Source organism: Colobus angolensis, unplaced genomic scaffold, assembly GCF_000951035.1.
Source record: "Colobus angolensis palliatus isolate OR3802 unplaced genomic scaffold, Cang.pa_1.0 Scaffold86, whole genome shotgun sequence".
Lineage (NCBI taxonomy): Eukaryota > Metazoa > Chordata > Mammalia > Primates > Cercopithecidae > Colobus > Colobus angolensis.
This window is the reverse complement of record NW_012122487.1, coordinates 8,633,283-8,659,555: the sequence shown is the minus strand read 5'-3', so window position 1 is coordinate 8,659,555 and position 26,273 is coordinate 8,633,283. Positions and strand designations below refer to the sequence as shown.

The 26,273-nt window shown below is 44.4% G+C and overlaps 1 protein-coding gene across 1 annotated transcript in view; it reads right to left on the bottom strand.

The window, feature by feature from the left end:
- NFIB (nuclear factor I/B) overlaps positions 1-26,273 on the bottom strand; it is a 316,963-nt gene that overhangs the window by 248,069 nt on the left and 42,621 nt on the right. The window lies entirely within an intron of this gene.

Genomic DNA, 26,273 nt, shown 5'->3' with positions numbered 1-26,273 from the left:
CGGCCACTGCACTCCAGCCCCGGCGACAGAGCGAGACTCCGTCTCAAAAAAAAAAAAAAAAGAAAAATCTAGATGTTTTGCTTTTTTTGAACAAGTGGAAGGTGAGACTTTTTGGGCAAGTGTTGCGCACATAACACCAATAGTTTGTAGTGGAGTAGCAACTGCCCCCTTCAGCTGGGCTTGGTCTCCACAGCCCCCTTTTGCCCCTTCTTGTATCATACTGGCCTGCTTTTCTCACTTAGATTTCTGACTTGCTTTCTATACCCCTAAGTGTACAGTTCTTGATCTAGATCAAATGCTCTTCTTATAGATGAAAAACAGAGTTCAGAGAGGTAAAGTGACTTATTTATGACTGCTAAGCTAGTTAGTTGCAATGCTAGCATCCTAAAAGACACCGCCTGATTCTAAACAAGCTCTCTTTGTATTAATGTTTTTTTCAGAGCATGTGGGGAAGGGGCTTCTGTGTGCCAATATGCTCAGCGTCACCATAACTACTGTGACCACAAACTCCTTTATAGACTGAAACGTCCCAGGATAGCCACTCATCACCTTTTATGCTCCAGGTCATAATTAACATTTGATGTCCACATGCCAAACGCCTGACCCCCCCTGCAAATCCTGGGCCTACTCACAGTGACTCCTGGTCTTTCTCTTTTTCTTTCTTTCTTTTTTTTTTTTGAGACGAAGGCTGGAGTACAGTGGCGCGATCTCGGCTTACTGCAACCTCTGCCTCTTGGATTCAAGCAATTCTTCTGCTTCAAACCCTTGAGTAGCTGGGACTACAAGTGCGCACCACCACGCCTGGCCAATTTTTGTATTTTTAGTAGAGACAGAGTTTCACCATATTGGCCAGGCTAGTCTCGAACTCCTGACCTCGTGATCTGCCCGCCTTGGCCTCCCAAAGTGCTGGGATTATAGGCATGAGCCACCGCGCCCAGCCGTCTTTCTCTTATTACCCAGTAACAGGCCAGGCGCAGTGGCTCACGCCTGTAATCCCAGCACTTTGGGAGGCCAAAGTGGGCAGATCACAAGGTCAGGAGATCAAGACCATCCTGGTTAACATGATAAAACCCCATCTCTACAAAAAATACAAAAAATTAGCTGGGCGTGGCCTGTAGTCCCAGCTACTCGGGAAGCTGAGGCAGGAGAATCACTTGAACCCGGGAGGTGGAGGTTGAAGTAAGCCGAGATCGCACCACTGTGCTCCAGCCTGGGCGACAGAGCAAGACTCTGTCTCAAAAAATGAAACAAACAAAAAAAGAAACAAAACAAAATTAAAACAAAAAACAGTAACAGAATGCAAGTGAGGGAGGATGATCACTTTATGGGGATAACATCAAATCTGCTCTAATTGATAAAGGAAGTACCTAACTAAAAAGTTAAATACTTTATAATATTCTTATCTGACATACCTCAAAGAAATGTGATCATGTGCTAATACCCTAGTAGATAACCATCATCCTAAAAAATATAAAGATTCCATCTCTGTACAGAGACCATATTTTCCGATCACTAAATCAGAACACATGGTGCAACCAAGAACTGTTTTTAAAAATGATTTTAAGATTTTGAAAAGTTTTACAAAAAGTTGTTTTAAAGGAATAGTTTTTAACTATGTTTTAATAAATCCATTCTATGAAAATAACAAATGTATACCATCTACGAATGATGATCCACGTCTGTTGTACAATTCTTAGAAATTTGCCTAGAAAATGGGATTTGGTGACAATCACTGCCATTTTATCATCATAAACATCCTGTGTAGTTTGTACTTGCAATGCTTTGTTTTTTTAGACAGAACACCCACTCTCTAGGTTTTGCTCCCAAATGGAGATAGACCTGAGGATGTACATAGAGCGCCACGAAGTCAACATGGTGAATAATTAAGAAGCTCGTACATTATGTACACATTGAGTCTACAGTTACTCTCTTGGTGGGTGAAGAAGAGGTCCATATGCAATCAGTCTCCAGGCTCATTCATAGATGTGATCTTAATGGCCCTCATTCTAATGAAAGCACCCTGTTAATTGGGCAGCTCAGGCTATCTACTTCATACATAGGAGTCCAGCCCCTCTGTACTGAGTTTCCCCGAGGTCTAGATATGCAAGCTTTTTGGGGGGCATTTTAAGTGACTACCTACAAGCTGGATCTTCTCTTCTGTGACCAATTTAGGCCAATGCCAGCACCTTAATTAAGCAAGACCTCCCTGGGGCAATGGTTTCTCCCAACTTTAGATTAAAAGTAATATCAAGGCAAGTGATACCATTTACTGAGGTCTCACTATGCTTCCGCTCTGTGCTCAGTACTGTATGTCATCTAAGCTCTTTTAAAGATCAGGAACTGGAGATTCAGAAAAACTGAGTAACCAATTGAAAGTCAGATTGTTCATGATCCAGGTCATTCTAATTTCCAAGCCTGTGGCCATAGCTTAATAGTTTATGCAGCAAGGACATGAAACTACTAGATGAGTGGGGCCCAGTCACAGGACTTGCCTTGGAGGCTTTCCACTATGCCTCAAAGCATTTTTATCACTCTTCTTTTGAAATTGCCTTTAAAACCCCAGGCACATTCTTTTAAATATTATCAGTGGGGTAGATCTTCCTCCTTTGAATGTGGATTTAAGTTTTGGATATAGCCAGGATTCATTCAATACCCTGTGGGGATTAAAGAACTTATCAAGCTGGGTAAACCAGTTTGGGTTGAAAACCAGGCATGACGATGTAAAAAGGTTATATTCATTCTCCAGTATGTTCTGAAAGTAATGGAATATAGGCTTTCAACTTGGACCTGGAGGCATTGACTTTTTGGGTTCAAATCCTGACTTAGCCACCAGAAGGCTATGTGACTCTGGACAAGGCAGGTAATGATTCTTAACCACGGTTCTCCTACCTTGGAAAAGTCATGCCTGCTTCAGTGTGGTTGTTTGGGGATCAAACTTTTTCATTTGTCAAAACATGTAGGACTGTTTCTGAAACATAGTCCTATCTCAATAAATATTTTCTGAATCTATCAAATTATTACTTTTCTCTGTCCTTGTTCTTCAAATAGGGTGAGAGATGATAAACAAAAATAGATATGACTCCAAGCCTCTCTGAGTGCCGCTAGGCCTGTGATAGCATTTATTTGCAATTATAGTTTAAAAACCAAGAGGAAGCCAGGCACCGGCGCAATGGCTCATGCCTGTAATCCCAGCACTCTGGGAAACGAGGAGGGTGGGTCACTTGAAGTCTGGAGTTAGAGACCAGCCTGGTCAACATGGTGAAACCCTGTCTGTACTAAAAATACAAAAACTAGCTAGGCATGGTGGTGGGCACCTGTAGTCCCAGCTACTGGGGAGGCTGAAGCAGGAGAATCGCTTGAACCTGGAAGGCAGAGGTTGCAGTGAGCAGAGTTTGCACCACTGCACTCCAGCCTGGGCAAAAGAGCGAGACGCCATCAAAAAAAACAAAAACAAAAAAAACCACAGACACACACACACACACACAGAAAAATCTCCCTAGCTCCCTGATGCTAAGAGAGATGGATTTAAAGTAGACTGTTTCACAGTTTGAAGTTTTTGGGGGACAGTTTTATCTCAAGGTTACTTTTAGGTTCTTCCTAGAAAGGTAAGAAATTTAACAGCATCTCGAGCAACTGCACCTTCATAAATATTTATGGAGCACCTCCCCTGTGCCATGCCCTATGCTCAAGGTGAGATGGGAGCAGTGAGGAAAGGAGCAGTGTCCAAGAGGTGCTTTGGTAACAGGCATTGAATAATGCTGCCCAAATGCTAAGAATTGAGTACATATCAGAACCCACCAACACAAAGAGTGTCAGTCATCTATTGAAGAAGACGTTGCCACTTAATCAGGCAACAAGGGGATGCCTGCTGTGCCCAGGAGATAGAGTATGAACAAAACCAGTGATATTCTAGTGTGGAGGAGAGAGATGGATGGGGAGTGGGAGGGGAAAATGAGGTGATAGCTAACAGAAACATAGAGCTTGTGTGCTGTTGTTCTGAGGCCATGAGCTTGCCAGTCTGTTCAACGAGGTTGGAAGGGTGATCTGATAATTCTGGAAGCCTTGCAGGAAGGCTTTTATCAAAAGAAGGAAATGAGGAGTGTGCAAAGCTTTTCTGTGGCCTAGAGTCAATCAGGGGTATTCAGGGGTATCTAGAGAGGGGAGGGGATGGAGCAGCCTCCAAGGAACGCTATTGTAGAGCTTTGGCAGCTGCTCTAGAACCACCTTGGTCTCTTCTTGGCAGCACTCTGCAAACCTGAATACTTTGAGGGATGTATGCCCTTTCAAGCTGGCTTATGTTCACTTTCACAACACTTATGAAGCACATTAACTCATTTGTTCCTCCTAATAATTCTATATTACAGATGTCATCTTGTCTCTGTTTTACAGATGAGAAGACTTGTGTGTATAGAGCATAAATAAATCACCCAAGGTCAATAGCTTGCAAGTATCAGAGGCAGGATTTGAACCTAGCAAATGTGGTTCTAGAGCCTTAGCTGTGAGCCATGAATTATATGCAGACTTTTTCTTCAGCCCTCTTTCCTCATCCTCCTACTCAATAGAGTGGCTTATACCCACCCTTAAAATCTCTCCTCCTTTCCTTAGGGCTCATTCTAGGCCCTACAACTCCCTAATGGGGAGATATATCGTGGGCACCTTTATAGCTCAACTACTCCACACTAAAGCTGAATACTTTGAGGGATGTATGCCCTTTCAAGCTGGCTTATGTTCACTTTCTTATGACTTATGATCTTATGACTCGATCTTATGGCTTATGATCGAGACTTAGTCACTGAAGAGAAAAGGGTCACTTCAGCAGCCTTGGCCTAAGTCTTTGGATCCCTAAAGAATAAGACCCAAGTGACTGCCGTGTCTCTCTTCCTGTGCTTAAAAAAAGAAATTGTCGTGTGGTCATACCATTGAATATTATATAACACCGAAAAGAACAACCTTCTATATAATGTGTATCTAGGAAAGTATACATTATGAGTGTATAGCTAAATGTGTTTTCCATGTCACCACCATCCATATTAAGAAATGAAAAATTATTGGCAATGCAGAAACCATCTCCCAATCTCAGCAAATTACTGGCCCTAATATTCTTCCCAAAGACAACTACTGTACCGATTTCTAACAATACAAACTTGTATTGCCTGGTTTTGAACTTTATGTAAGAAAAAGCATACAATATTTACTGTTATGTCTGACTTATTTTGTTCAGCCTTTCATGTGACGTTCCTCTCTGCTATTGCAGGTAACAGTGTTTTGTTTTGTTTTTTCTGTATTGCAGTATGGAATTCTATTGTATGCATACAACACAGTTTATTCTATATCCAGCAAACCTTGGGTTGTTTCCAGTTTGAGGCCAATATAAATAATGGAGATATGAACACTGTCTACATGTTTTCTGTTATACATATATATGCATTATTTTGGGGTATAAGACTATGAGTAGAATTTCTGGGTTATAAAGTATGCCTGCGATACATTTTGGTAGACAATGCCAAATGAATTTCCAAAGTGGATGTAGTAATTTATACTCCCACCAGAAGTATATCGGTTTTCATTGTTTCACATCTTCATCAAGACTGTTGTTTTTACTTCCAACATATAGTAATATTTTCATGTGGTTTTAATTTGCATTTTTCAAATGACTGATGAGGCTGAGCTCCTTTTCATCTGCTTATTAACCATTCGGATATCCTCTTTGAAATGTCTGTTCAAATATTTTTCCCATTTTTATTTGCACTCTTCTATCTTTTTCTTGTTGATTTGTAGGAGTTCTTTGTATACTCTACATATGAGCCCTTTGCCAGTTTATATCTGTTGCAGATTTCTCTTCCTACTTTGAGGCTTACAGTTCCACTCTTTTAATATTGCAATATTTTTTAAAAAAACATGTTTATTGAGGTGTAACTGCCATACAATAAACTGCCCATGTTTAAAGTGTACTAATTGATAAGTTTTGACATCCATATACACCCATGAAACCATTACCACCATCAAGATAGGAAACATTTCTATTACCTCCAAAATTTTTTATATGCCTCTTGGTGATCCCTCTGTCCTTCTCTCCCTCCCCTGCAACCACTGATCTGCTTTCTATCATTATAGCTTAATTTGTATTTTATAAAATTTTATGTAAATAGAATCAAACAGTATGTACTCTTTTTCATCTGGCTTCTTTCTTTCAGCACAATTATTTTGATACTCATCTATGTTGTTGTATCAATAGTTTATTTCTTTTTATTACTGAGTAGTACTCCATTGTGTTGTATAACACAATTTATCTGTCACCTGTTGATGGGCAATTAGGTTGTTTCCAATTTTTGGCTATTACAAATAAAGCTGCTGTGAATGTTCATGTACAAATCTTTTTATGAACATATACTTTCAATTCTCTTGGGTAAATACCTAGCAATGGAATGTATGCGCATATGGCAGGTATCTGTTTAACTTTTTAAGAAAATGTCAACACAGTTTTCCAAAAGTGGCTGTATCACTTCACAATTCCACAAGCAATGTATGAGAGCTCCCATTCCTCCACATCCTCACCAGCACTTAGTATGATCAAGCCCTTTTATTTTTAGCCATTCTAGTAAGTATATAGTGTATCCCATTATCACTGTAGTATTTGTCTCCTTAATAACTAATAGTGTTGAACGTCTTTTTATGTGATTACTTGCCATTTCTTCTCTGATAAAATACGTATTCAAAGTTTTTGCCCATTTAGAAAATTGGGTTGTTTGTTTTCTTACTGAATTTTTAAGTTTTTTGTATACTGTGAATACAAAGCCTTTATTAGATGTTTGATTTACAATGTTTTCTCCCACACTGTGGTTTTGCTTTTCAGTCTTTTAACAGGTTCTTGAGAAGAGCAGAATTTTAAAAGTTCAATGAAGTCAAAATTGTGGATTGAGCTTTTGGTTTCCTATCTAAGACATTTTGCTTAATCCAACATCATGAAAGATTTTTCCCTCTGTTTTCTTTTGGAATTTTTATAGTTTTGTGTTTTATATTGAGATCTAGAATCCATTTTCAGTTAAACTTTGTATTTAGTGCAAGGTATGAATCACAATTCATTATTTTTATATGGATATTTAATTGTTCCAACACCATCTATTGAAAAGACTTTTTTCCCCTACTGAATTGATTTCATACCTTTGTCCAAACTCAGTTGTCCACATACATATGGGTCTATTCTGTTTTTCTATTCTGTTTCATTGATCTGTTTGTCTTTATCGATGTCAATTCCACACTGTCTTAGTTACTATTGTGTCGTTATAATAAGTCTTGAGATCAGGTAGTGTTAGTTCTCCAGATTTGTGCTTTCAATATTATCTTTGGATGAACTCTTCTGGTATTTTGTCTTGTTCTTAACAAGTTTTCTCCAAGAAACCTTGAATCTGCTCAGACCATGTTACAACATGGAGCTGCAATTTGCACCTGTGGATTTTAATTCCTTCATTCCCTTGGGCCTAAAAGTCATTTTTATTGAAAGATATGTTTTTATAAATGTATGAGCCCTGAAGGGAGTGGGACTGTGGTGGTATTTAACCAAATAGTCATCAGCTATTATGTTAACTGACCACAAGCTGAGCAGCTGACCTTTTGGGAAAAAGACTCTACAGACTGACCTCATGGGCCTGGGGAAACCCAGGTGGAAAGTGGGAAGGAAGAGAGCCACCTATTTATGGTAATGCTTACAAGTAACCAGGCATTGCTGGGTATTTTGCATGTAGCAACTCACTTTTTCTAAGATGCTTATAATTTCACTTCTAAAGATATGCTCTCAAGCTGGGGTCCATAAGCCTTTTGTGTAAAGGACTAGATATTTTAAGCAGGACCAGCTTCATGGGCGTGGACCTGCGCAGTGACCCAGAGCCTGTGCTTAGAAAGCTCCTGTGCTTGGTTTAATGCTCTGTAGTCACTACATTGAAACACTTGATTTTTTTTTTTTTTTTTTTTTGCTTTTTTCCCTTTTTAATTAAGTAAGAGGTGCTGCTGAATTGTTCAGTTTAAATTGGGCATTATGTAGCCATAATGCCCAGATTTTAGGTTTTGCAGGTCATACAGTGTCCGTCACAACTACTCAACTCTGCCAATGTTACACAAAAGGAGCCACAGACAATATATAAACAATGAGCCTGGCTGTGTTTCCATAAAACTTTATTTATGGATACTGAAATTTGAATTTCATATAATTTTTACATGTCATGGGATATTATTCTTCTTTGTTTTTGTTCTTTCAACCATTTAAGAATGTAAAAACCATTAGTAGCTCTCAACCCATACAAGAGCAGTTAACAGGTTCTGTTTGGCTTGTGGGTGATAGTGTTCTGGCCCCTACCCTAGGGAGACTCGTGCACATGTGCAGAAGGTAACATATACAAGAAGTTCTCAGTAGAATTGTTCATAAATGCTCCAGAGGAGAAACTACCAAAAGTTCCCTCAACTGTGTAATGGATAAATGCATTGTATTTATTTATATACAACACATGGTTGAAAGAAAGAAGCAAGTCATAAAAGGATACATACAGTATGATTTTATTTATATAAAGTTCAAAAACAGGCATACAGAAGTGCTGAAATCAAAATAAAAAGGTAAAAGCAAGGAAATGATGGTGAGAAAAATCATAATCATGGTTACCTTTCAGGAGAGGGAGGTAATGGGGTAGGGACCTGGCAATGTTGTATTTCTTGACTTGGGGTCATTATTGCATTGGTGTTTACTCTATATTCTTTGAATTAGACATTTTATGTGTATACTCAGAAGTGCACATCTCCTCACTTTAAAATTTCAGTTCTCATTTTCTAGCCCTGAATTGGCATTTGGAGCCCCACTGGTGTGGCGGGAGAGACATGCCCAGGCCACACATTTCCAACTTCCTAAAGCTCCTTTGATGTCATTTTGAAGACCTTTGGCATCCATCTGGCCTCGGGCTCCACATTTCCCAAGAAGAGTGTTGGCTTTTATACATTCAACTGTTTTTCTTTTCAGTTTACTTTTGTTTCAGACACTGATGCTGTCTGCCAAATTCCCTCAAGGTCATATCCATATTATTATGGGCTCCATTGTCTTGAAACCATTCTTGTTTGTGAATTCTATTTTTTGTAATTTCAAAATGTAATTAAAAATAATTCAATTACATTAGACTGGGCAGTAAATGCATGTACTGGCCACTTTCCCTTTGTCCCTCTGTTCCTCGGTGTTGATTCTCTTCTTAATATTTCTACCTTCTGGCTCTCTATGTGTAGCTGTATGTTGCCATTAACCCAGGCAGGGCTAAACTGAAAGAAAAGAAAATATGTAGCCGGGTGTGGTGACTCACACCTGTAATCCCAGCACTTTGGGAGGCCAAGGCAGGTGGATCACGAGGTCAGGAGATCGAGACCATCCTGGCTAACATGGTGAAACCCTGTCTCTACTAAAAATACAAAAAGTTAGCTGGGCATGGTGGCGGGTGCCTGTAGTTCCAGCTACTTGGGAGGCTGAGGCAGGAGAATGGCATGAACCCAGGAGGCAGAGGTTGCAGTGAGCTGAGACTGCACTCCAGCCTGAATACATACAAATAAATACAAATAAATAAAAAGAAGAGAAAAGAAAAGAAAAGATGTATTTGTGGTTGGAAAGGAAATGAGCTTGGGAGTAGAACAACTTGAGTTTGAACCTCTAGGCAACCTATCAGCTGTGTGTTCATAGCCAGTGTACCTAACCTCTGAGCTTCCCTTTATTTTATCTACAGAAGTGAAGGCTAATAATGAATACTGAAGGGAGTCATTGTGGGAAGTAGATCAGCAAAGATTAAATCAGAAAACATGTGAAATATATCTAGCTCATCACCTTGGCTACCGTGTGACCTGTGGTAGACACACAGTAATACATCAGGGTTTTCTCTTCTTTTCTTTTTTTCTTCCTTCCTTTCTTCCCTCCTGCCCTCATTCTTGTTTCTTTCCCTTTCTTTTATGTTATTACTTTTTTCCTTCATCCATCCATCTATTTATCCATCTCCCTCTCCTCCTTTCTCCTGCCCCTCCTTTCCCCCTTTGGATCCCCCTCCCTTCTTTCCTTTCTTTCTGAACATTTGCAAGAGTTTTCCATCTACCATCACCAACCATGTTAACCCACCAATTGCCTAAATAGAGAAAAGATGTTAGGCAGGTTGGGGACAGGAAAAATCAAAGATGGAAACATTCTGCTCATGAGCCTGGGAAAATAGGACACACCACATTCTCCACTTTACTTGGCCATCCCATTTTAAACTTCTTGTTTCCCCTAAAACTCACAGGTTTGTTCAAATCTAGAAATTCCAGATCAGTAGCAAGTCTCCTGACAGAAAATATAAAAAGCCTAGAAGAACCGAATCATGATTTTAGGGACAAAAATTGCTTCCATGTAAATCACTTGGAACCCTGTCTGACCTATTGTAAGCACTCAAAAATGTTGGCTATTATTACTATTATTGTTGTTGCTGTGATTATTATTGTTGTTCAGGACAATATCCCAGTATGTGCAACAGAAGTTGTAAGGCTATTGCTATTAGCTGCCTCGTTTGCTAAATGCACACCCAGGTTACAAAGAATGGCGATAGTTGATTCTTTTATCATTTTCCAATTTCCCCTGTCATTTTCCCCGTAAACATTTCATTCTGCCTTTTCCAGAACAAACATCATTATAATCACTACTTGTTCACATCTCTGATGTCCCTATGGCTCTTGCTGCTCTCACTGGTAGTAGCAACACCTCTAAATTTACTACCATCTGCAAATATCATTAGCTATTGTTTATTCCCTCTCCCACACTATTAATGAAGATGTTAATTAAGACCAGAACTAACACTGACCCCAGCAGCAATCCACTAGACATTTATCCAACTGGATAAACTTCTGTTAGTCATTACCCACTGCTCATAGACATTACCACTACTCCATTCTCTTCATCTGCTAATTGTAAGAGACTAGGGGAGAGAATTAAGGGAGCCCAGGATTATTTAAAAATTAACACCCTGATACTCGGGGTTTTGGGAAGGGATTTGGTAGAACATCAGAAAGATGGTTGTCAGTGGCATGCAGGAGTAAGTGAGCCAGCCTCCCAAAGTATTTGGTAATTGCCTGGCTAAGCTTATGGGTTTCTGAGAATTTAGGAAGGCACCGTAAGGCTGGAGTATATAGAGTTTTCAGTTCAGCCACTTCTTTTTACAGATGACCAGACTGAGGCCCAAAGAGGTCAAGTGAGTTGTTCAAAGGTCATCTTTCTAGTTAGTGACAGAACGTGAATTGGAACTTGGGGCTCTAACTTTCAGTCCTTTGCTGTTTGTAAGAACTTAGAAGCACTCGATCTTGCTTCTAGAGGTTCTGATCTGCATATTAGCATTTTTCCACTAAAGTTTAACTTAAGGAGCCCAGTGCCTACTGACTTTATTGTTTTGTCTTCAGAAAACTGTCTCCCATAATAGGAGTTCATTGCATACTTAGTAAAAGAACGGGCATTCTTCACCAAGAGGCACTATTCTCTTAAACTATAAATTAGAGTTCTCAACCCTAAACATTAGAATCACCCAGGGGAACTTGTAAAAAAGAATACTGTTGCCCACACCACACTCCTAGCAATTCTAATTTAATTGGATTGAGGAGAGGCCCAGGCACTGATAACTTTTTAGAACTCCCCAGATGATTCTAATGTGCAGTGGGGTTGGGAGCCGATCAGAGGATAAAATGTTTTTCCAAAGACTCCTAAATTGAGAAGTTTCTCGTTCTATAGAAGGGGTTCATACAGAATGGCTGTAACTTAGCAAGTAGAAGCAAACTTTTCTCTCAAACAGGAAACTGATGACTCTTCAAACCTTTTCGTTGTACAGAATGTGAATTACATTGCCAGCTCAGAATGACATGGTTTGGAATCTATTAATCTGGTCATGGTATTTATGCCTGGCATTTTTTCCAAACTTAACTTTAGTTCTGTAGGCAGTTGTGCCAACTTAAGAGTAGTGCTACCTCTCAGGTGGTCTGGAAATGAGTTACTGACTTAGTATAAAAACTGGCCTACTAGAAGTAAAGTCATGGAAAGAACAGAGGACTGACCAGTGTTGGGGTTGGATGGGAGGGGGTGGGCGGTGACGGTGGTGGTTCTTATTTATACGTTAATACTCATTGTACCCATTGCAGTAACAAATACCTTCCTGCCACTGGTATGCCAATGAAGCCTTAGTAGATGAGGAATGTAGGTCAAAGACAAGATCAAGAAACACAGTCTCAAGCTTCTTCCTGAACAAGAGCCCAAGAAGAATGCAAGACAGGGCTTTGGTAGGCTTCAGAATCTGCTAGTCTTCTGGCATCACACCTTGTGGTCTTTTCCATATGAGGGAAACATCCCTGAATGACTAAGTGCCCACCAGTACTCACAGCTGTCAGAACTGGGGAATTTAGAGTACCCATGCTTGGTTGTGCAGGTTGTGGACTGCCCATGGGTACCTAGTGCATGGGAGTTGAAATCTGCAATAAAAAGGGGTGATTCCAGGAAGGACGGACAGCTCTCTTTGTAGTTTACAGAAAGATGCCACATGGAAACTAGAATGCCTAAGGAGGGAAAAAGATGAAACAGGTTTCCACATCTGTGTCATAAGTAGCAGAGGCCCTCAATGAAAACAGGTAGGTAGCAAAACAAGCAAAGAGAAGGATCAGAAATGCTGGAAAGGGACTGTGAGGGACTGGCCACCTCCCCAGCACAGACTCCAGAGTCAGTGCCGCTCACTGGTTGCCAAGGCTCCGATAAAACAGGAAAATAGGACAGGAAGCCAGTGAAATGTGGAAATGGGGTATCTGTAGAACAGACAATAAGACCCATGAAAAAAGGAAGTCTGAGGTGGAAACATTTTTTATGTGTTCATTCTCCCACCAATTGAAGCTGGGGGTTCATCCATGGCTCATGGGCTTGCCAGTTGCTGTTACAACCTGGCTGCTTCTGGGGAAGACAAAGAAAGAGAGGGAATCTCAGCAACAGTCAGACCAGGACAGGCATCTCCATCAGTGAGTGCTTCCAGATGCACTGATGTCTCAGCCCAAAATCCCAATCAAGAAACTTTGCTTAGCTAGAGAGTGACTCCTCGGGAGGAAAAAAAAAAAAAAGCAGTCATTTTGACAAGGTCAAAATACCAAGAAAACAGCATTCCCAATTGGGAAGTTATGGGTCAGGACAATAGTTCATTGGAACATACTCTTCTCTGTTTCTCCCTTCTTAAGCTTTTTGGCCATGGGGCAATTTTTAATACGTCCCCAAGAGCAAAAGCTCTCTGGGCATGTAAAAACATATAAATGGCTGGATTTTGGGTAAGGGTCTCTCTCATTAACCATTTGAAAATACAGAACCTAGGTAAGGGGGTAGAATAAAGGAGCCAAATAATCCCACCCAAGAACAAATTATCTCAGGCAGTATTTGGCTTTGAAAGAGTAGACTACTATAGGGTCTGCAGTGTTTCAATACTGGGACTCAAGGAGCAACAGTTAAGTTTCCGTTAGGAAATGAAAACTGGGGCAGCGTGCATGAGTTCCCTTTGCTTATGCCTTTGGAAAGATCAGGGGAAAAGCCAGTGAAATGAGAAGGAAGGAAGAAAGATGGGAGGAAGAGAGGAGAGGAGGGAAGGAAAGAAGGAAGAAAGGAAAGAAGGAAATAAGGGAAAAAAGAAAGAAGGGAGGAAGAAAGAAAAAGAGGGAAGGAGGGCTCATTTATTGAACATAGGCTGCATGCCAGACATTGCTTTTGGCTTTTTCATATATGCAATACCACTTAGTCTTCAGAACCCCAACTGTGAGGAAGGTGTAGTGGGCTACCCATAGTCACCTAGCTAATAAGTGGCCAATTATGTTCAAACCATGTGTGTCTGATTTTAAAACTCCTCCCTTCCTCTCTTGACAAGTTGTCACTACCAACTAAATATGCATACATATACACATGTGTATATGCATGTGCATATGTGTGTTTTATAACATCAATGCTTCTTCATACTGCCCTTATCACCAAGCAACCAAACAATGAGGGTACATTTCCTATTTCTGTTTTTCATACTCTTCTCAGACTAAATGAGTTTTCTCCCTTCAAAGTTGCCCCTTATGTTGTTTTCATATGTTTTTGTCTGTATATTATTAAAGAAAGGAGGGAAAGAAAAGGGGGTGAGGCCAACGGAAATAATTTGTCCTGTTTCTGTTGCCTAGTGAGCATGGCTGGGGGATGGGGGGTGGGTGGCGAGGGGATGACACCATTTTGCCAACCCTGCACCACCTGACTGTGGGAATTCTCAGATCTGCTTTAGATAAACAGTTTAGTACTGTTTTTCCCACAATCTTCTGACAGTTGAAATTTCCCCTGTTACTGTAAGTCAACCATCCTTGGAGAAGTTTCTTTTCAAGTAACCAAGCTATACTTCTCTTGAAGAGGAGTTGAAGACCTCTGCCCCGGTGCCAGAGAACCCCCTACTTTCTCATTTTTCTCTAAGAGGAGGTGGAAATGGGCTGGGGGTGAGAGTGTTTGTGACTGAGGCTGCAGCTGCCCTCCCTATTGGACACTCAGCCTCACCCTTGCAGCCCAGTAGAGAGACATGGCCAGGTTTTCCGTGTAGCAGACACAGATGCTTCAGAAGGAGTTGCTATCACAAAGGGTTTATTAAAAAAAAAAAAAAAAGTGTGAAAGGGATGTGGCTGTTGGCAGGGATGCTGGTTCCATGCTACAGCCTCTGCTGGCTGCAGTCTCGATTCTTGCCTTTCCTCCCTTCCCACTTTACAAAGGTTTAGGTTCACTTTATAAAGAAAAGCAATCCCCAGGCAAAAATGTGTACAGTATTTTATTAAACTTTGGTGGAGGAGGGAAAAGGAAGAAAAAGGCTGGATTGGGAGACAGGGAGGAGGGGGCTGGCCACAAGAGAGAGGGAGAGGGAGAGAAAGAGGGCAGGCATGCATGAGAGTCCCAAGCAGTGCCAAGAAGCAGAGAAAGGGCTGCTTGGGGACAAGGGGCGGGGAGGCGGGGGAGAAGTGTGCCAGAAACCTTACAGAAAGAGAGCAAAGAACTGAACATGAAGAATGGTTAAAAACTGAAGTGCAAATGGACTTCAGCATCTTCCTGGCAGAGAGTGCTGCAAACAAAATACAAAACAGGCCGCCATGACAACTGGAAGAAACACAAGTTTTGAGGAGGCAGTTAGGAGACGCTACAGAAATGGCCTAGCAAATAAGTGAATAAATGCCAGAGTATGCTAACATGCTGAGGACCTTTAAAGAGAGAGAGAGAGAGAAACACTAAGGTGTCTGAGACACAGAGCGACATCAAGTGAAAGCAAAAACAACAGAGACAGACACACATACATAGCCAGACCCCAAGAGAGGCACACACAGAGAGAGTCACACAGAGAGAAAGACAGAAAGGGCTGAGAGAGGGGGGTGATGGGGGGGCGAGAGTGGGGTGAGAGAGAAAGTCTCTAGCCAAATGCAGGAGACTTGGCAGGTCGACAGGAGCAGCCGGGCCAGGCAGTAACTGCACTTGCTGTGTCTAGTCTATTGTTGTCTCAGAAGGGGGGGGGGGTAGAGGGAGTTGTTTGTTTGTTTTGTTGTTTGGCCTCTTTGTCTCTTTTGTTCCAAGCAGTTAGTTTGCTTCTTTCCCAGACATTGGGCTGATGGAATAGCTTTATGGATTTTTTCTTAAAGAGACAGAATTAGCTAGTTCACCAGTATTATCGATTTCTCAGTCCTAACCAGTTCTATCTAAATGACTGTTTTTTTTTATAGAAGGATCCTATTAATAATTGAGAGTCAGTGTTTATACTGTTTTGTGTGTGATTAACAAGAATAAACGGGTCGATTTCATCCTCCCCACAGAACCTCCTCCTCCAGCGTTGCCAAAACTGCAGGGTAAAGAAAGGAAAGACAAAAAGGAGAACAAAAATACTACAAACAAAAGCAAATGAAGGACATACATACTAAAAGAACTACCAACATACATTGCTACCTTCAAAAAAGAACAACATAGCCATCAAGATTAGAAATACAAACTTGAGGTTTTAAATAACCAGCAAGAAGAGGGGCTTTGAAGGAAGAGGGGTGGTTGGGGCATTCTTCCCACACCCCTACAGCCTAGGCACTGCAGCTTCCACCTTCTGCCCTTCCCAGGATCCATCCTAGAAAATAAAAAGCCCAGCTCCAGGGGTTCTGGGAGCCTGTCTTGGGCCACTGTCCTGAGCTTGGCCTCCCTGGAGGAACTGGCCATTAACACACTTTCGCTGCAGAGGTGAGCGTGTTGAAGGATACAGTCACTAAAATGAAAGGAGAGCTGCTTTTTATTTATTTGAGTAGAGATAAGAGAAAGGGGCATTTCCAAAGCCTTTGACTTTTTGTTCCCACAGAGACCCCCAGCTTCCTCCTGTCTCAATAATTTAAATGGGTTTTGGTGTAAAGCAAGTAGCTTCTGTGGGAAATGAAATTTTAAAACACCCCCAAATTCATCTACCCTCGATTTTCAATTCTTCTCTAACCTTGCTCTAGAACACAGCCAGCTCTTTTTCTTAATCCCATCTTTCTCCATTCTTGCCTTAAAATCTCCCAGTGAAATCCAGGGTGCCGGAGCTCAAAAATAAATAAATGCAATCAAAGGGCCTGAGGCTATGCGAAAGGTGCAGAGGGGTGGAGTAGGGAAAGGGAAGCTGGGGGCTCCTTTGTGAACGGGATCCTTTATATTCGAAGCAAAAGCAAATTAGAGCCGCGCTTGTGCCCTCCGAAGTGTGGCCGCCACTTTCGGAGAGAGCGAGCAGCGGCTAGCTCTGCGAGTTTGGGGGTGCTTCTCCTCTGCCCTATCTCCGTGGAGTGTGGTACTTAAAAGTCCAATGTGTCAACCGCTCAGACTTGAAGGTGGTCAGGTAAAGAGTTAAGAAGCCAAGCGGCTTATACCCATAACTTTATCCTCCCCTTCACCTGAATTTTTCTCCCCTCACACCCCTCCCTCTTCGAACGGCCTTTCAAAGACTACTTAGGGGTTCTACGAATGTCGCTGCATGGTTTTGCTTCTCCTTGGGTGCCATTTGGAGGAGCCTAGAAACTTCCTGTCTTTCTATTTGACCCTCTGCAGGGCTTTCTCTGACACCGCCGTGGTGGCAACGTGGGCCAAGTGGTACAGGGACCAGTCTAGCGGGTGGGAGGCCTCTCCTGTGGGCTGAGGAGGCGCGACCCTGATCCCTGGCGTGCACAGTAGAAGGGGGCCTGTGCGTAAGCCACGGGGAAGGAGGGCGAGCCACGGGCGCGTGGGGCGGTGGGGCATGTGTTCACCCCAGCATTGGAAAGAGACTTGTGGTGGGAACCGGAGTAAGTCTCCTGATGTTCATGGGGAGGGGAGAGGATTTGTAGCCATTTTTGCTTTGGGTAGAGATTTCATATCCTCAGTCACACGAGGTAACCGACATCCCCCTGCCCCCGAAACCTTGAGCTAAAGACAAAGGTGATCCTGAAATCGCTTGCCCCTGGGAACGTCGCTCTGGACGGGCATCGTCTGCGACGTGCGATAGGAGCCCTCTGGCCATGTGGAAAAATCTAGGCTAAGTGCAGACCACAACCCTGGCAGGGTCAAGTCCAATTTCAAGCCCAACCCGATGGGATTCAGAAAAGCCTGCCCAGCGTCCCCAGGCCCAGCAGTCCGCACCACATCACCGGCGACAGATTTCGTTTCCATTCCCCGCACGCGTCCCAGCAACCCACAAGGAGATCCAGTTTCGCCAGAACGTTCCCGTTGGCTTGCTGGTTTGAAAGTTGAAGCCCCGGGGTAGTAAATTTGGCTACAAAATCTCAAATCTCGTTAATCCTAGACAAAATGAAAACATAATAGGCCACAAATTAACCAGCTTGGGGCGCTTTCTGTGATGGTCACCTGGCCGTGCGCAAGGAGTTATAGAACCTTGAAGGGGAGATCTTTTCTATCTCTAATTACCTATATGTGTAAAGAACTCAAGGAAGGCGTTAGAACAGGGTCTTCTATCAACTGCTACGTATTGCTGTCTCGCAAACATCCCCCTAAACCCGCCGCATCGACAGCTTTGGGTGAGGGTGGGGTAAGAGGCACTTGCTGTGAGGCCGAGTTCCCGCACGAATTAGTCTCACAACAGGACCTAGGTCTCCTAGGGAGACGAAACTAGGCCAGCGAAATCGCAGCCAGGGAACCGCTGGCCCCCACTCAGGAGACAACCCGCCCGGCGCGAAGGGTGCATCTCCTGAGCCCCACGCCGGGAGCTGGAAGGCAGGCAGACGCGCAAGGCTTGGGAAGGGTGGGATCTTTAAAAAAAATCTTAAAAAAGAGAAATAAATTTGAACAAAACTAAACTACAAGCCCGCAGTTCTCCGCCGAAAGCGAGGTGGGGGAGGAGGGGGCGGGAACGGCCGAGGCACTGAGAGTGGGGGATGAGAAACGAACTCTGTCCCCTGCACAGTCAGTGCCTTCGGGGGCTCCATGGCCACACGCTCCCACCCTCAAGGTTTAGACTCCTAGGGGAGGGAGAGGACGGGAGGGAAAGGAGGATAGGTGGAGGGGGAAAAGGGACTTCTTTTTTCCTCCTGCCAGCGCCAGCTGGGGCAAACTTGAGCTGGCAAAGCACGAGAAAACTTTTCTTTGGAAAGTTTAGGTAGCGCAGTTAGTGGCGGAGGCGCAGGGCAAGCTAACAGTGCTGGGGTGGGTGTGGAGGGAGCGAGCTGGGTGCGATTAGGGGAGCGGAGAAGGGAGAGGGTGGCCAGGTCCCTAGGCGGTTAAAGATTCAAGTCTCTTAGGTCAGGTCTGTCCAAGGTCCCAGAGGCTTTGGGGGATCGCGTGACTGTGCGGAGTGTAAAAGATACTTCTTTAGGAAACAGACAAGGCAGGGCCAGGAGTTCCGCGGGTTTTTTTTTTCCGTGCAGAAATCGCTACCCGGCGACGGCTCAGAGCGGTAGAGGGAAAGTCTTATCTGCCAGGGCGGGATTAGATCCGCCCGCCGAGGGTCCCAGTATCCCCCAGCCCAGCAAGGGCCGTGCGCGCGCCAGGGCGCGTCGTTCGCGGTGTCTGGTCTCCGCGCATCACGTGCGCCCGCGGCCCTTGGCGGGGACTTTAGTGCTAGCGATCCGACAGAGCAGCCAGGACTTGGTTTTTGCGATGCCCTAACCTGGGCATTTATGCTGGGGGCGGAACGAAGTCGCCCAACCCAGTTCTCCCTGCAACCTGGGAAGGAAATGTGGTGCGCCCGCTGGGGCGTGAGGCCGGCCGCCGCGGCCCATTCTACACACCTACTGGCATTCCGCTTTTCCTTACTGTGTGCCAGGGGAAGGCATAATTCAATTATATCATCCAACTGCAGCGCACACTTTTCCTCTTTTGCTTTGAGGGGAATTTTCCAATTCCCAAATAAATACCTATGACTCTAAAGCCGAGTTGAGTTCTGTAGTAACTACCCGGGGTGACAAAAAAAAAAAAAAAAAGACCCCAAGTTGGCTGTGAGTTTACAGCCTGAAGCAGCTTATTTAGGCTCGCTGAGCGCCGTTCCAAACGGCAGGACTCACGCTATTTCGGGAGAAGTTGGAGGGTGGAGAGAAAACAAGGTTATTTAAAGTGACTCCCAGAACGCAGCTTTCATTCCTTGACTCTTTAGGTGTCAGTGCCTCGGCTACGTTTTAGCACGGCACAGGCAGCCCAGCCTTTGATATTTAAGCCAGGCCAGCCCCCCGGGTGAAACTACCTGTTGGGGATTCCACTGCCTAGAGCCCTTCTTCTTCTGCGCAATACTGGCAGCAGTGGGATGGCTCTGGGGGTGGCACGAGAAGGGAGAGGGTGGAAGAGCCGGGAGCAGCGGACAGTCAGTTGCATGTGGCAGTGCCTAGCGAAGCTGCTCCCGCGCCTCTACTCGCTCTTTGAAAACTGGAAACAGCCCCCTGTGCTCTGTGCTGGGCCCCTGGCTGCAGAGATGGGCCCAAACTCGGCACGATTCTCTAAGTTCGGAAACCACGAAGCTTGCGCCTTCATGCGTGTCTAACATTAAAAAACAAAAAGCCTCCTGGCGGCTTCCTGGACTCCCGCCCCCACCTTGCGCTCCAACACCCGGCACTTTTCCCTGTACCAAAATTCACTTTACTACTTCTTGAAATTCGGAAAACTCCACTGACGCTTGGACTCGCTGCAACCCAGGGGCTGCCTAAAGCTCTCGCACGAGTTGCTTGAGGGAAATCACTCTGCTCTTGCGAGCAAACAGATCTCTGTAGTTTTAAACAATCTAACTGAATGGGGGAGCGAAGCTAGCGAGGACAATTTGAGCAGTCTTGGTAGCCTGTTGGGAGAATTTTTGGAAGCTAGGGGCGTGGGGGTTTGGTCTCTCACAAGAACCTGTGGGAAGGACAGTTCAGGCCGGGCCCCGGGGCTGGAAGGCTCATTTGAGGAGAACATAGCCCAAGACTGGCACGTATTTAACAACCTTCTTTAGGGCAGACTCTGCAACGGAGCCCGCCCGACATTAAATTTAGGGGGTGTGGAGGCGTAGACTGGGCTTAACCGGGAAATTTTCCCCGAGACGCCAAAGGCACTCCGCGTTGTTTCCCATACGGGTTTCTGCGTTTTGATAGGGAACCCCACTCCGTTTTGGGAGCAGCGAAATTTTGAAGAGCCCCAAAGCGGGGCTCGTTTGGGGTCCAAAGGGAAGAAAAGGCTTGATCTGTGGCTGGTGAACAGCGGCACTTTATTTCCTGGGGCATGCGCTCACATCCCCTACGGCCACAAAGCACCCGGCTGAAAACGAAATGCGGGCAAATATGAGGTAACTACGGAGAAGGAGGGAAGTTAGCCTCATCTTGTTTAGGATACTCGCTTTAACAGCGAGGACTGATGGGCTACGCGGAAAAAAGAATTTATTAGTGAGAATTTCTTGCATAGGGGTGAGGGTTGAGACTTCGAGCTAAAAGACGGCTCAAAACGCTTCCCGAGCAGCAGTCCCACCCGCCCTTAAAAAATCACCCTGTCATTATTAGCCTGTTCGGCCCTTAAGTCACACCCCCATTACCGGTCATCAGTGGCATTTCCCTTCCCTGGGTGCCCCTTTCCTATACCCACTCATCTAGGCTTTGGATTGCCCACGATCTCTCCCCGCCTGGAAAAACTCGTGCAAATTTGCCCTTCACCAGGCGTGCACGCACGGGTGGGCTTTCCCCAGGCGGGTCGTTTGGCGGCCCCGGGGACCTTCCTGGGCCTGGGAAACCGGGAGTATTTTCCAGCGCTCAGCCTCGGCGCTTCTGCATTATCTCGGTTCAGTCCCAGGGGCCCCGACCCAAGGATAATAAACAATGCTGCTTATTAGAGATACAAACGGGCACAGAAAAGAACCACACGGAAAAGCAAGCACAGAGGCATTTTAACAAGTGGCTAGGCATTCAGGGCTGCCTAGGAAAGTGACGCGTAATGTAAAACGAAGGGCATGTCTCTAAGAAAAAAACAGACTTTCACAGAATGCAGATTTTGTTAAAATATAATGACTGGAACTATGTTTAGTTTGATTTTGCCTCTGGAGATCAGTCGGAGTTGTTGCTACCTGCCCTTGCCTCACTGCAAATTGCCACCCCCCCGCTACTCCCAACTCCTAAACCTCCTTAGGGAGAAAGACCTCGGTGGGGGGTCTTCCAGGTGTTGGCATGCTCTGATACCGTTATTCCAGATCTCTCAAGAATTGAAAACACGACCTCCTCTTTAGAAAGGGACAACACGGGCTTTAGGGGGAGATGGAGAATATCAGGCGCTGCCTGATGATTCAGAGATACAAAAAAATTCCTCTTTCTTTTTAAAATGTAAATGCAGATACCTTCTGGGCCCTGACCGTGAGAGTGGGGGCTAGGGATTCCTCCCCGGGTGCGGGTGTAACCAATTTCTGGACTGCCTATGGCCTTGGGAAAGGGCCTCCCATCTGCTTCCAACACTCCCCTTACAACGTCAGAAAATCTTTCTGCCTGCAAATATTGGCACGAAGCTGTTACGACAGGCGGTGCTGCTTTAAATAGGAAGGAGACTGCGGGGCAAAAAGAAAGTGGCAACCTTCCTACCCACTAGACTACCTGCCTCCCGTCCCCCAAAGGCCAAGCTTTGACCAAGGAGACTTGGAGGAAAATCTCCCGTTCTGAATAGGGTAGGAAATGAATCAGCTATGTGTTCCAGGAACAAATCTTTAGTTGGTTTTCAGGAGTTGGAGTGCATAAAAACAGGTATCTCCAGACCAGCTGCTAAGCAGGGAGGGGATCATGTCTGGGCATCTGCACCTCCTATGGTCCAGTCTCCCCACTTTGTTTGGTTGTTGTTAAGATAAAATTTATGCTGGAAGAAACTTCAGAGGTGCTTTAGCCCAATTCTTGTGGGCAGTGGGTTCCTTCTGAACTCTGCCGAAAGTAATTTGTCCAAAGGGCAGCTCTGCTCCTGGATGTGCCTACGGAGGCCTGGTCTCAACAGCGCCAACCCTGTGCCCCATACAGAACTCTCATCCTAGGGAACTGGGCTAGGGCTGGCTGTGTCTGGGCCAGGGATGCCTGGACCTTGAATCACACCCCTTCTGCCTACCAAGGGCATCTCTCCTGTTAGGAAATGATCATGGTGCCAACTGCACTCAAGGAAGAGCTCAAACCTTCTTTTCCCAGCTCCCACCCTAAGCTGATGGCCTTACACAGTGTTCACACATTATTTGTTTCCTGATTTTATTTCTGAACTTGCTTTAGAACTTATTCAGCTATCTCCAGCCCTTGCTGTCTATCCGAGATGACAACTTCTCCTAGAAAGAGTTTCTGTCTAATGAACTCAAAGTTAAGAAGCCTCCTCTTGCAAAGACTGTGACTGAATTTTAGAAGGTATCTCAAGCATTTTGGGCGGTGAGCATGTTGTCCTGTCCTTCTCACCATTTTTCAAATCCATTGGCTTGTGTCTCATTGCTTTACAGATAAAGAAACTGAGGCACGGGTTCCTTCCTATGCAGGCCTTTGAAAAGCAGCTACTATGTTTACATAGATTCCAAGGGACTTGACTTACTAAAAGGCATACATGGATATGAGAACAGAGTGTGCAGCAGACCCTGGGTCTCTTGATTTGAGGTCCCATTTGCCCACAGTTCTGAGGGAAGTATATAGCTAACAATAAACTACTGTTTAGTGAGCATCAACTGTGTGCCAGACCACGTGCCATGCCAGACATGTTACATAAGTAATCTTTGCAGCAACGCTAAAGAGCATCATTAGCGCCAATAAAATTTTAAAAAATAAAATTATAAAAGGAATACATGCATACATCAAGGTACTTCAAATAATACAAAACAGCATAAAATGAAAATAAAAGCCTCCTACCCTGCTCCATCTCCTGGAATTACACTGATATTTTTCATTTCTTTGCTGGTGTATTTGTATATATAATAGATGTTATCATTATTTTATGAGTGTGGAGTTGGGAGGCTCACCACCAAGATAACAAACCATGGCTACCTGTCTCCAGGCTCAACACTCCCCAGTACTCTACATTAGCTAAGATGAATGTGGAAACAAAGAAGTGAGTGAGACCACAGGTAAAAGGAAGAGTCAGGTCAGAGTTGACATCACCCCTTCTTTTCCACTGTTCCTCCTGCCCCTGCCTGGCTCCTGAGACAACAGGCTCCCTCAGTGTATGTAATCTGATGATCTTTTGTGGTGGCTGCATTTCTTCCAGGCCTTGGTGTAATCGGACAAGCAAGTGTTTCCATGCTCTGTCACCTGGGCCCTCAGTGCTGTTTCTGCGCTGTACCATGTCTGGTCCTGAGGCAAGCCTCTAAGCTTTAGATTTCACTTCTCATCTCTCAGGGTTGTTGAGAGGCTCCAATGACAGACAGGGAAAGGACTGTGTAAACTTGGAATCTCTCTATGTAAACATATAGCTGCTTTTCAAAAGCCTGCATAGGAAGGACCCTGTAGCCTTTCCCTTTGGAACACAGGAGTCTTTGCGAAAGAGTACGTTTTTGACATCTGAGGGTTTGCATTGTGTCCGTCTGTGTCTATAGGGGCAGGGTTAGGGGTATGTCTTAAAGTAGAAGAGGATGCTCATTTATTACTGAATCTTTGGAGTCGGGAGACTTTGGCAAGGGTAAAGTGGATTTCTTTCTGCTGGAGGGAACACAGAGCCAAGCTGGTGAGGTTACAAGGAGGCAGTTATCCTGCTTGGGGTGCACCGTGGGTTGGTGAGAATATGGCAGAGGTATGGTGAAGGTGCTGAAGCCTGTCCCTTTGGGTAGGTAGCTACTACCAAAAGCTGTCCTTAGACTGTAGGGGCAGGCAGAGGGTGGTAAGGGATAGGTCCTGGCCGCGTGAGCTTCCTAGAACATGTTATTTAATTTGTTTCGGATTGTTTTTGTGCGTGGAAAGGGGAAGGATATTAAAGGATGAATGTGACAGTTCTTCTGGGAAGCTGGTCCTGTTCTATAGGGTTCTTCATTCAGGAAGAATGGCTGAAAACATCTTGATTTCAGAGGCCTGCAAGTGAGAACAAATGGTAGACCAGTGCTAGGGTCTCCTCGGCAGAGCAGGGGAGCTCGTGGAGAGGGGTCTCTGAACTGCTGCATCCCTGCACCCTGAGAATCTGAGCATGAGGAGGAAGCAGAAAATGGCTTTAAGGCAAATGAAGGGGTCTGGGGTCTGGTTCCAATGAGAGAAACTGAAAGGAGGTAAGTCAGATTTTTCTTGACGGCCCAGTCAGGCTTCGTTCTTCAATGCCTGTCAGGACAAGGCTGCTGCGCCCCCTGGTGTCCGACTGGCCGCCGACGCCAGCGAGCTGCCGTGGAGACCCGCAGGCGGCGGGACCCGGGGACCAGCTGGGAGGAGTCCACGGGTCAGATGCCTTTTCTTCCGTTTGCTAAGGGAGTTGAAGTTGAAATAGCCGTTGCTTTCTCAACTCTAGAGTCCAAATAGAGACTCTAGTGGAGAGCGAGAGGGGTTTTGTCTTTTTTTTTTTTGCGTGCAATTGAGGCAGACAGGACAATGCCGGTTTAGAAGTAGCCTGGTGCGGTGGGAAGTACGCTGATCTGAAAGAAAAGACCTGCATTTTAGGTGGAGAGCCGGTCTGGGGCAAATCAATTAAAATTTTCCAACCTCCCCTTCTTTGTCTAAAAACCAAAGGGGTTACAGTAAGATGTCTGTAAGGTCTTTTCTGAACTCTAATGTTGATTGGGATTTACTAGATCACCAATACACTGCACCCTATTTTCTCAGACCCTTGCAAATTTGACATTATTTTTTCAATCTACATGCAGGTGCAAATGTTATGTTTCAGCATCATGAGTTCCCTAATTGTGAGCAAAGATTTTAGTGTCTCCTTTCCTTTTAAAAATGAAAATATACCTCTTTTCAGCACAGAACCTCCCTCACCACCACCTTTTGTGGAGCCTCCTGCAAGAAAGCTGCAGAGTGAACAGGGCTTCAGTCTCTGCTCTGTTTCTTTTAAAAATAAAGTACTAAAGTATTGTGCTGGAAATTCTGCTACTAAGTGTTACATGTGGTAGGTGTGAATATATGCTTCAACAGTTCCAGGCATAAGACCAAAATCTTCCCCAGAATTAGCAGAGTTTTCAGTTATAATCTGGCTAACATTTTTCTACAAATAGGTACATAGACCAATTTGAGAGTACATTCTCTCTAAGGGGCTACATGGTTGGGCTTCCATTGAAATTTAGGGCCATCCCTTGTACAGTCAGGTGATTTTTTTTTAAGTGAGATCAGCCCTGGGGAATAATTATGTAGTCGCTGAGGGTTTTTCTCTCCTAAAACCTCCAAGTCTAGTTTCTGAGGTAAGCAGTCTGTTATATCTCACGGCAGTTTCTTCCTTCAGCATTGCATTTAAATGGTTATCTCTATGTAATGGGTAGAGTGTGTGTGTGTGTGTGTGTGTGTGTGTGTGTGTGTGTGTGTGTGTGTGTAGAAATGGATTGTCCCATGAAGGATCACTTGAACAGCAATCTTAGTTTTACAGATGTGGAGGGAGTGTGTCGCCCTTGTCCTGTTGTGAACACTGTCACTATTCCCTGTGTGGCAGGGGAGGAGCAGGTCCCTCTAAATGAGAGAAGTGAACCAGAGGAAGAACAGCAGCACGAATGAGATGACCTGTAGCAACCAACCCCTGCCTCAGGGATGGGGAGATGCTGTGTGTGTGTGAGCATGTGTTAGGTTGGAGTAAGCACAGTGACTTGGAACACTGCACCCCTCCCCAAAGGGAGGGGCTATGTTACAGACTGAACTGTGCCACTTCAAAATCA